At 46.8% G+C, this 9,962-nt stretch overlaps 1 protein-coding gene across 1 annotated transcript in view; it reads right to left on the bottom strand.

Annotated features, from left to right (window-relative positions):
* LOC102036462 (transmembrane protein 151B-like) overlaps positions 1 to 595 on the bottom strand; it is a 12,574-nt gene extending 11,979 nt beyond the window's left edge. The window contains exon 1 of the mRNA XM_005419542.2: positions 539 to 595. The gene's annotated coding sequence lies outside the window, so the exon portion shown is untranslated. The remainder of the gene's footprint in view (positions 1 to 538) is intronic.
* Between the last annotated feature and the right edge of the window lie 9,367 nt (positions 596 to 9,962).

The following is a 9,962-nucleotide window of genomic DNA, read 5'->3' on the forward strand; positions in this document are numbered from 1 at the left end:
GAAAGAGTAATCAATAACCACAAGTCATACACTTTGGCAGGTGGTGACCAGAGTCTGGATGAAAGCAGAATTTTGTCTCTAACTATGACAGACTCCTCAATCTTGGTAAAGACAGGGCAGGGGAGGATGTTCCACCTCCTGATGGCAGGATATACCACAGAGAGGACCACTGAGTCCTTGCTAGACAAGCCCTAGGCTGTGCTATTAATCAAAACTGAGGAGAGCCTTTACACCAGGACCAGCCTCTAGTGCTGAGAAGGGCTTCACCACTTCTGCAGTGGACAAGGATGATGCAAGAACAAGGAGATTTCTATCCACTGTCCCCAAGCAGCCACAGCAGATGTGGGTACAGCTATCATCTTCCAGCTCCTTAGCTGGTCCTGGTGAAAGACCAGCCTAAGAAGTCTGGGGTGACCAGGGAGATGACAATTGCAGGAGAAGTGCAACCTCTCACTGTTTTCCAGGGCTAAATGAACTTCCAGGTCAGATGCTCATTAGTACAGTGAGAAGGAGCCCAACAGGCTGTGCTAATCCAGACCTTGGTGTAATGGTGGGCAGAAGTGCTCCTCCACCGTGCGACCAAATCCTGGCACCACATGGGGTATCAGCAATAAGGCCTGGTAAGGAGAAAGGGAGATATTACAACAGCCATCTCATCAATCCCCTCCTGGGGAGCCTGAAACAAAATGCCTCCTGCCAATCCGTCTTGAACGGCAAGAAGCCCATTACCCCCAGCTCCTGCTGAGCCAGTAGCACGGAAAGGGAAATACAAGGGATAGAAGGCAACCAAAAAAACCTCATTTTGCATCAAAGATAATCTCCCTCCAGCCCTTGAACACATAAATGGGTTGCTGCACATCTATTTGTTCATCTGCCACGAAACTCCTGCGAGAATAAGAAGTTCCTGCAGGCAGGAGCATGATGTCAGTGTGCAGCAGAAATGCTGTTACTAGGTTTGAAAATAAGAACCTGCATCATGCACTCCACGTGTTTGTAGCGTCACTGGCTCAGGCGTTGGCAAGTGCCCTCCTGTGGTGAGCAGGCATTGTCTGGTTTCTCATGATTTAAATCCCTGTGGAGACATAATCTCCTCCTTCCATCGAGGGAGCTGTCAGGGGGAACACCTCAGGGTAGGCAGGTGCACAAAATGGTAGCGTTAAATCCTTTCCGCAGCAGAGCCTATGGCAGGACAAGTCAGAACTATGAAAAGACACAAATCTTGCTGATCCACCTGAATTTCAGATGCTAGGATGCCCCTGAAATATCATACAAAGACAGTCTGCTCTTTCACACACTAGTCATCCTCATGAATTCAAGCCAGCATCTGAAGGGGTAGAAAGCAGAGGTCAGGACAGAAGGAGTCTACAGTACTGTAAAATGTCAGATTCAGGATTAGGTCCTGCAGGATACATCTGAGTTCTTCAGGCAGAAATAAAGGAAATCCAAGAAAGAGAAGCCATTTGGATCCCTGCCAACATATATGCTGCTTATTACAGCAGGATGAGAAAGCCACTCAGTACAATACAAGGATGCATATGTGATTGTCATGAATAATTTGGCCCTAAACACATCCATAAGTGATGCTTCCTCACTCTGCTCTAAGGAAAATTGTGCAGTTGCATCTTCAGTGCCAAGGAATCCTAGCAACAAAATGGTCATGATTTACAAAATAGAACTCAGGGCTATTTTTGTGGCAGCTTTTTACGAGATCACCAAAATGCTGCACTAACAAAATTACTGCTTTCCCCCCCAAATTGCTGATGTTGCTGGCACTGGCTTTTGACTCTGTATCAATTAAAAAAACATATTTGGAGGCAGAGGATTTTTCCCAGTAATGCCAATGCTGGGTATGAGTTCATCAGGAAAGGAAAGCTGGGATTCAAGCTGCCTCAGAGCAAGAACAGTTCTTTTTTCTATGCTTTAAGAGCCTGTTGTACTTAGCTCATATTACCTACTCCCCTGCCTGGAATGTTGGTGGGTTCCAGTTGACACGGGGTAAATTTCACAGGTATAACTAAATGGCTTGCCTCAACACTTATCAGTTAACTGATAAAAACATCACACAACCACAAGAATGCTCCTGGGATGTGGTTCCCAGCCACTGTTGGATTACTAAGGCCAAGTGAATGACAGGAGCCATAGCTGGCTGTGTCACTGGGTATTTTGCAGCCTGTCTCATGCCTAGGCAGCCCCTTCCCTCCCCACTACTGGGCCAGGCTGCACAGAAGTGCCCAGGCAGGTGCCCTTGCCCCTGCTCCCACACTGCAGGGACATCCTAAAAAAGGGCTGATGGCAGCATCCACCCATCTGTTCATCCTGTGGCTGCAGTATGGAGAGATCCTCAGCAGTGTGCTCCAGCCTGTGAAAGCCAGACCCAGCTCCCTGCACCCCTGGCATGCTGCCAGCAGCACAAAAGTACCACGGCCCCAGGGATCAGCCAGGTGCAGCTTGCTGACTGGTGCACTGGTGTCCACTCAGTGGCTTTGCTGAGATAAAGGGAAAATTGACACCAGCCAAGGGAAAACAGAAGGGACAGTGGGACTGGCTCCCACTGCTTCAGCCCTTGAGGGATGGGGACAGCAGGGAAGGGAGAAGGGGAGAGTAGCTATCTGCCAGCCTCTGTGCTTGACAAAGTCTCATCTGGCTTCAACAGGAATCCTGTAATGTTTGCTTTGCTCCCACCTTTAGACAGCAGACGCAGCTCCCCAGGGGTGAGAGAGGAGCAAGCAGGGAGAGGAGGCTGGCTGTGCCCCAGCAGAGGGGTGCTCTCCTGTGCTGTGCACACCATCAGCCTGCAGCAGGGGATCTTAGTGCCACAGTCCAGCAGTGTACAGAAGCTCATTCCTTCTTGCTCTCAGCTTCCTAGGGTCATGGTGCTCTCCTCATCCTTGAGAAGCATGTCCTGTGTTCTCACCACTGCCACAGGTCTTGTGTCCTGCCCAACCTTCCCTCAGCCTCAACATGGGGAAGTGAGGGACTGATCTGAAGCCAAGCTGGGCAACAGCTACAGACCAATTTTTCTGAGGGAAAAAGCAGAGAGCCAGTAAAGACATCCTTGTGAGGAAGAAGCCAGAGAGGTGTTAGTTCCACACCAGTTCTCTAGTTTGCAGCTTATTCATTGAATGCCTCTGTCATAAATGAGAAAAGTAGTTGATTATTATGAATCCCTTTTAATCCTTGCTCAGTCTAAAGGAACACCTTGAGATTTAAATGAAGGATATAGAAACAGCTCTCAAGTCCTCAGGAGGAATATGATCCAGGACTCATCTGAGCTCCTGTGAAGTCTGGGTAAATCTTTCAAAGGGATCTGTGAATGAAGGTTTGCCCAGAATCATAGTGTTTTATTTTTATCCTCACTTATTTGCAAGGCCATCCTTTTATCTAGCTAAACCAGAACAACATGGCTCTGTGATTTGAACTGTCAACTTCCACCCTTCCCATGTGTGACTTCCCAGCCAGAGCCCTTCAGCCACAGCTCAGTAGAGGCAGTGCCAGCCCCATGGTGCTGGGCTGCTGCAGCTCAGGCTCCAGCCATGCCAAGTCCCTTACGCTGCTGAGCTGAGCATCCCTCACAACAACACCCAGCCACTACTCAGACTTCAGCTGCTCTGTCAGGTTTGGGGAGTGTTTCCCCATCTCTGCACCTTGCTGAACACAGCTGCGACCTCAGTGTGTCAGGTTTTTATAATGGTGCTCCAGCTGAGATAAGGGACTATCCCAGCAGCTAATGCTTCTATGGGTGAAACAAGTTTTCATTATAAATATAATTTCTCTCTCCTTCTTGCTTCTCTGCAAGCACATTCTGCAGCAATATGTGACAGCACAGCAGGAGAAAACTTCACTGAAAATTCATTTAAAAACCTAATGGTTAAAAGAGGTCCTGAGAGCCAGGATACCTGGCTTTTATTTCTTGCTTTGACTTTGACCTATGGCATGATGTCAGCACACCTTCTTACACCTCCTGAAGACAGTGAAAAAATAGCACTTATAAAGTGATTTCACATGAGAATTGCAGCAGCACACTCCAGGAAGGTACATCATCTTCATGTGAGCTGTTGCACCCTGCCACTCTGAGTACCAGCTGGTGGGAAGCAGAGGGTTTAGCTCCCTGCCCTGGCCTGCTGACAGGCAGTCCCCTGCAGAGAACCATGGAACACCTCAGGCCTGAAGACAGACTGTCATCCCCACCCTTTCAGCACATGCCCTCACTACACTCCTCTTCTACCAGGTACTGGACCCTCTGCCTGGCCACCTCACCTCTAGAAAGCCATGAGGGAGCTGTTCTCTTTATTTTTGGTGTTTAGAGGGACCCTAATGCTGGCAGGACTCTAATGCTGGCAGATGCTACCACCCCAGCCTCCATGGTGCTCTGAGCTCCCTCTGCCCACTGCAGGGTGGAGGAGATGGCACAGCTTGTTCCCGTGGGTGTGTTGTGCTCCACAACTCTTGGGCCAGCTCCTAAGGGCAATCAATCATACAAGTATGAAGAAGGCTTCCAGCCATAAATTCATCACCACAAATCACTTCTCTCCCAAAGCCATGACCTGCAGAAGTTTCTGACTGATCCCACTCTCCTCCCTGGTAATGTCACGTTATTAAGACTCCTCATTGCCAGTCACCTCAACTACCCACCCTTGGTTTCCTTGCCAGGAGCAGGACCCTCCATGACTGCTCCTTGCCCTTTGCTGTCAGCTCCTACCTTGCCCTGCTCTCACCAGCTGCTGGCTGTTTCCAGCCCATCTTCCCTGAGGCCCAGGCCTCTGGTGGCTGAATGCTGAACTGGGATTCAGTGTAATACCCCATTTCTATGGGAACAGTGCTGTGAGTTGGGATTCTCTGTGCATTATTCACCTGATGTAAAACCACAGAGGCCAAAAGTTCACACATTTCAGGGGATGTGAGCCCCCTCATCCTCCCCCAGTGGTGTGCGTGGCACCTTGAGAGAGGCTGCCAGCTACATCAGACACTGCTCCACAACTTGAACTCCACACTGGGAAGGCTGCCAGCCCCCTGTACCACGCGCAGCCGGGCTCGTCCATCCTTCCCACTCGTCATCTGTTTCAGGCACTTTTCTTCCTTGTTTTTACTGCAGGGCAGAGGTGCTGTGGGCAGAGCAGCCAGTGCTCAGGGAGAAGCTGGCATCGGTGCCTGTCAAAGGCAGCCTCAAGCCCTGTTCCCCCTGTGTGGGGCTGCTGACAGAGACCTGTCCAGCTCCACTGCAGCAGCGTTCTCTCTATAACACAGGGCTGGCTCCCCTGCAGAGTGCTGCTGAAATGAAGCTGCCTCGGTAGAGTTTTGGGAAGTTAACAGAACTGTTACAGCAACTGTGACCTCAAAAAGTTTCCCTATGTGCTATTTTTAACTTTACAGGTCTTAAGCTCTGAGGAGCGCAATGAATGATTGGAGTCTGAAAGTGAACTACATTTTCCATTATTAGAACTTAAAAACTAATTAACTACTTAACCATACTTTATCCAAAAAGTAGAACTTGTGAAAACTCAGACACAGCCTCATCTGCTGTGTCACAACAGTGTCACTGTAACAACTGAAGGGCATTACAGGGCTGGTGACAGCTCAGCAGCCATTACTTTTGGTGTCAATTCATGACAATGTGTTAGGACACATGGAGAAACAAGCCCTACTCACTGTGGATTACCTAGGGATACTTTACTCCTTTTACTCTCTGTTTCCACAAAGTGCCTCCTTGCTGGCCATGATCTGAGCTATTTTATTCCAAGTTGTAGAAACAGATGAAAGGAAGTAAAGTGCTGCATTCCCAGGGAGAAGATACCTCCTACCTCACTCTTGCAATGGCTTGTGCTGATTGCAAAGCATCCTTGGTATCCACACTTCCCTTCTTTGGGAAGATCATCCTCTGGGGTCTCTGAATTGAGAAAGGGAGAACAAGGAGCTGGGGCTTCCAAAAAGTGTGCAGACCCATTGCCTTTCCACCAGTATCAAGTGACTGTCTGTCCACCTAAACAAACAGCATTAGAAACCAAGTCTGAAGGGGACCTACCACCAAGTCATCAAGTCTGTCCCTTCCCCATGATGTGACATCTAAACATTTAACAGCCATTTGCATAAATTGTCCATGTAACCCTCCAGCAGCAGAACCCCACGAGCTCCACAGTTGCTACAGTCCAGCACTTCATTGAGAAAATTCCCCTGCTGGAGGGGTTGGAAAAGTCAGCCTGAAGGACCAATTCACTTCATGCTCAGCAGAGAAGCAGAAGACTCTGCCTGTAGTGGCCCATACAGTTGGAGACCAGGTTGCCCTTCAGAGCTCAGACACATTCATTTGGTATTTCCTATTAATTTTTTAAAAACCCTTGACAGTTTCTCATGTGAAGTGCAGAGAAGACAGCCAACTCCAAGGCACCTAGAACAGACATGTGATCAGAAGATAAAGTGGGACAACAAAAAGAACTAAAGAAGAAAAAAGATGCAATGGCTCAGCTTGGATTTTCTTATGACAGAATCTGCAATGCAAATACTGCCTGAAACTGCAGGTTCATGAAAAATACTGCCACTCCTGATGGACTTTTCCCTTTGTCTCTATGAGGAAAATCATTTGGAACAAGGATTGAGGAACACTCTTTGATTTATGTGTGCTGAATAGACCAAGGGCAGGAAGGGAAGAGAGGGGCCTGTCCTATTAGACTTTCGTTCAAGAGGGGGAATATGCACTGAGCCTTAAAAAGATAACTGTTTGGGCAATCATACTCACTTGGGATGGTGACAGCCTTCCACCAGGCTAACCAGCACCTATCATTCAGGGGATTAGCTGAGCAGGTTTTTGCATGAGGTTTGGAAGATCTGAGGAGAAGAAAGAGAGTTTTCCTAGGAATCCTGTCTCACTCATTTCCTACCCTTCTCTGGACAGTGTCTGCCATGTGAGTGCCCTGGGCAGCTTTTGAAGGAGGAGTTTTACAAGGAAATAGCCCCTCTCTGGAAATTGATGACAACAATGTCTCAGCAGCTTTTGCTTAACCTCTCATCCACCTGGGTACAACTCAGCCCATGGATGGGGACAATTTAAAGCTAACTGGTCTGCTAGTAAGGGCTGTATGCCTGGTGATTTCAATGCCATGAAATAAGCCTTGACAAATAAAAGAAATGTTGGGGGAAAAGGATAAAAAAGATGGATAACTAAATGGAGTCAATGCCCCAAGCAGAAGGTGTGTCTCCAAGGGCACGCTGAAGAGGAAAGGTCCCAGCTACCCTTTTGACCTGAAAGCCTGTAAAACCGTAGCCTGCACACAAGCACTATGTATGGTTTCTTAACTCATAGCCTCCCTTTGGCATTGTTGTGACCACAAGTAGCACTTCACAAATTAGCCCCTGTTGTGTTTTGCAATGGCAACACGAGGAAAATGAGGCAGTTTTAAGTGGCCACTCTTTTCTGTAAAATATCCATCAGAAAGCCAATGACCGTGGGTTTCAGGAACATTGACCCATGAAGTTTCCCCTTTTATTTAAATACCTTAACTGATTACATTATGTCATACCCGATTTAACTTTTTAAATATAGAAGAGAAGATAAAAACAGGCATAGACAACTGCTGTTTGACTTTGCCAGTACAAACAAGACAAATACATATTTCAAAATGTCAAGTGACTGCTGCTTTCAGCTTTCTTCAGTGATTACTTGGCTTTGGAAACAAAAAATGATGTTTCTGCTCACTAGCTTTGTTTTCCTGAAAAATACCCTCTTGATTTCCAACTAAGTTTTAAAGATTTTAATATTTAAGACCATTTCCCAACTGAGTTATAAATTGGCAGAAATTAAGAAAAGTCACTATCAACTCTTCGGTGTAGGTACAGGCTGTCACAGTAACAAGAAAAGCAGCCAGCCTACTATTTAACCAGGGCAGTACAGAGCAGCAGGTTCTGCTATTTCAGAGAGGAAAGCAAAGGCAAGTATCTCCAGAGAATCAATCTTCAGCAATAACTGCTGAAACATTTGGGAAAAGGAATCCTTTGCATACTCTCCCCTAAAAGATCTTGATTCCTCTTCACAAGAGTTTGTAGAATGGTAGAATCCTACACTAATAACAAAAGCACATCTGTTCCACGTCATTCAGCTTAAGCAATTAATGTTTCATTAGAAAAAAAGCCAAATCAGAACACTGTCAGGTAATCTGAGGGTTTGCTCTGACATTCAGCAAAGCCAGCAGGAAACCTATGTGGTCCTTGGCACAAGAGGACAAGGGCAGAGGCAGGTAACTGAACTGCTGCTCTCCTTCCTGCTCTGCAGCTGCACCTTTGCATGTCCTTCATTCAAAAATAAAAACAGACTTCAGACACTCTCTGTTCAGACATTCTCTGTTACTAGCTCAGGTTGTATTGACTTAATACCCAATAAAGGCAGTTTTCAGTCGTTGTTACCATTCAGGTCCATGCATTTGATTGAAGTGAAATCCATAAATGACATGGCTTAAAAGAGGAGCCCATTAAATGCCCATTTAATACCAATACCAATACAGGGTATTGGTATTAACATGCAATTGCAGGCCCAGGTGCAAAAGGACTATTTACATGGTGAAGGGGAAGGCATGAGGAAACACCAACATTGTAGGACTGCAGTGTTAAGATATCACAGGCGTTTGAGATATAGACTCAAATGTGCAAATGTTTGTGTTGGAACAGAAGAAGAACTGAGAACAGGATGAAAGAAGGAAGATACAGATAGTGCTTAGCAGAGAGATCAAGCGCTTTCTTTCTGCAAATGGCTTAGATGTTTTTATGGTGGACTTAATACATTGGAAAGCCTTCAGTAGCTCCTGGTCCTAGACCAAATAAATTAAAAATCCCTTCCAGCATTAAATATCTATTGATCATCTGCAGGGCTGTAATTACATTGTGCTCTACTGCTGGAACACCAGCTGTATCCTGGATCCAGCCACAGCTCTTCACAGTGAACTGTGTCGCAGGTGTTTAAAAAGCAATCAAACAGGAGAAAACCCTAATTTTCACCCATGAATGACAGTTTTTTCAACCTGAGCTGCAAAGCCAATCTTCAATTATAGGTAGTTTCAACTGCTGTTTGGTTTTCAGCTAAGGATCCTGCAGCTTCACATAGGCTTTGTGGATTTTTAGCCTTTCACATAGGCTACTGGATTTTGTGACTGTTGATGAGCCATGGGACCTGCTAACAAAAGCTTTAAGCAGACTAACTGCACATAGCAGTGTTCCAGGACTGCTTTCACTTCTGTTTTCAATTTTCTCTTCTCTAAGCCTGTTTCAAGGCTGCTCTCTGCATTCCTAGGAGCATGTACATTCATATTTAACTCCATATTATGAAGAAAGTTCACTCATTTCCATGAACCGCACATGGATCATATGACGTAAATGGCAGACCTGTCAAAACTGTTGGAAGCAAAGGCTACATTAGGCATAGAAGAAAATCCCGGGTATTTCTAAAACAGGACAGCTTGCTGTCCCAGGTGTGAAGGACAGCACACACACATTGTCCCCTACTGTCACACAGCCTGCAGTTCTGTCTGGCCAATACCTCGTGGCTCAGGATTCTGTGTCAACACACAGGCACATCCATTATTCCCTTTCTATGATGTGCAAGGCCACAGTAAGTGCTTCACAGATGATCTGAAGAAACATTATGTTATATTTTCTCTATGATTTCTGTTGCAGAATAGGCAACAGGAGTGCCTAGGCCCCAAGGGAAAAGGAGAGGCATGACCTCCTCCTTTGCCCCCAGACACCTGAAAGCCACAGAACTCTGGACTGCAAGCCCATTCTCATGCTCCTTGTGCCCCTCCGGCCACCTCCACCTCTGCAGTGCCTCGCAGAGCTGCAGTCTCCTTGACCATTTCACCAGTCCCAGGGAAGAGGTAGGCTCTCCTAGGCCAAAGCCCAAGGGGCTCATTTGGCCAAACTTCCACTAGGCAGGCCCCCTTTCGCCCCCGCTGCATCGTTCTGGTGCAGAGCCGCTGGCCCAG

This window comes from Geospiza fortis, unplaced genomic scaffold, assembly GCF_000277835.1.
Source record: "Geospiza fortis unplaced genomic scaffold, GeoFor_1.0 scaffold66, whole genome shotgun sequence".
NCBI classification, from domain to species: Eukaryota; Metazoa; Chordata; class Aves; order Passeriformes; family Thraupidae; genus Geospiza; species Geospiza fortis.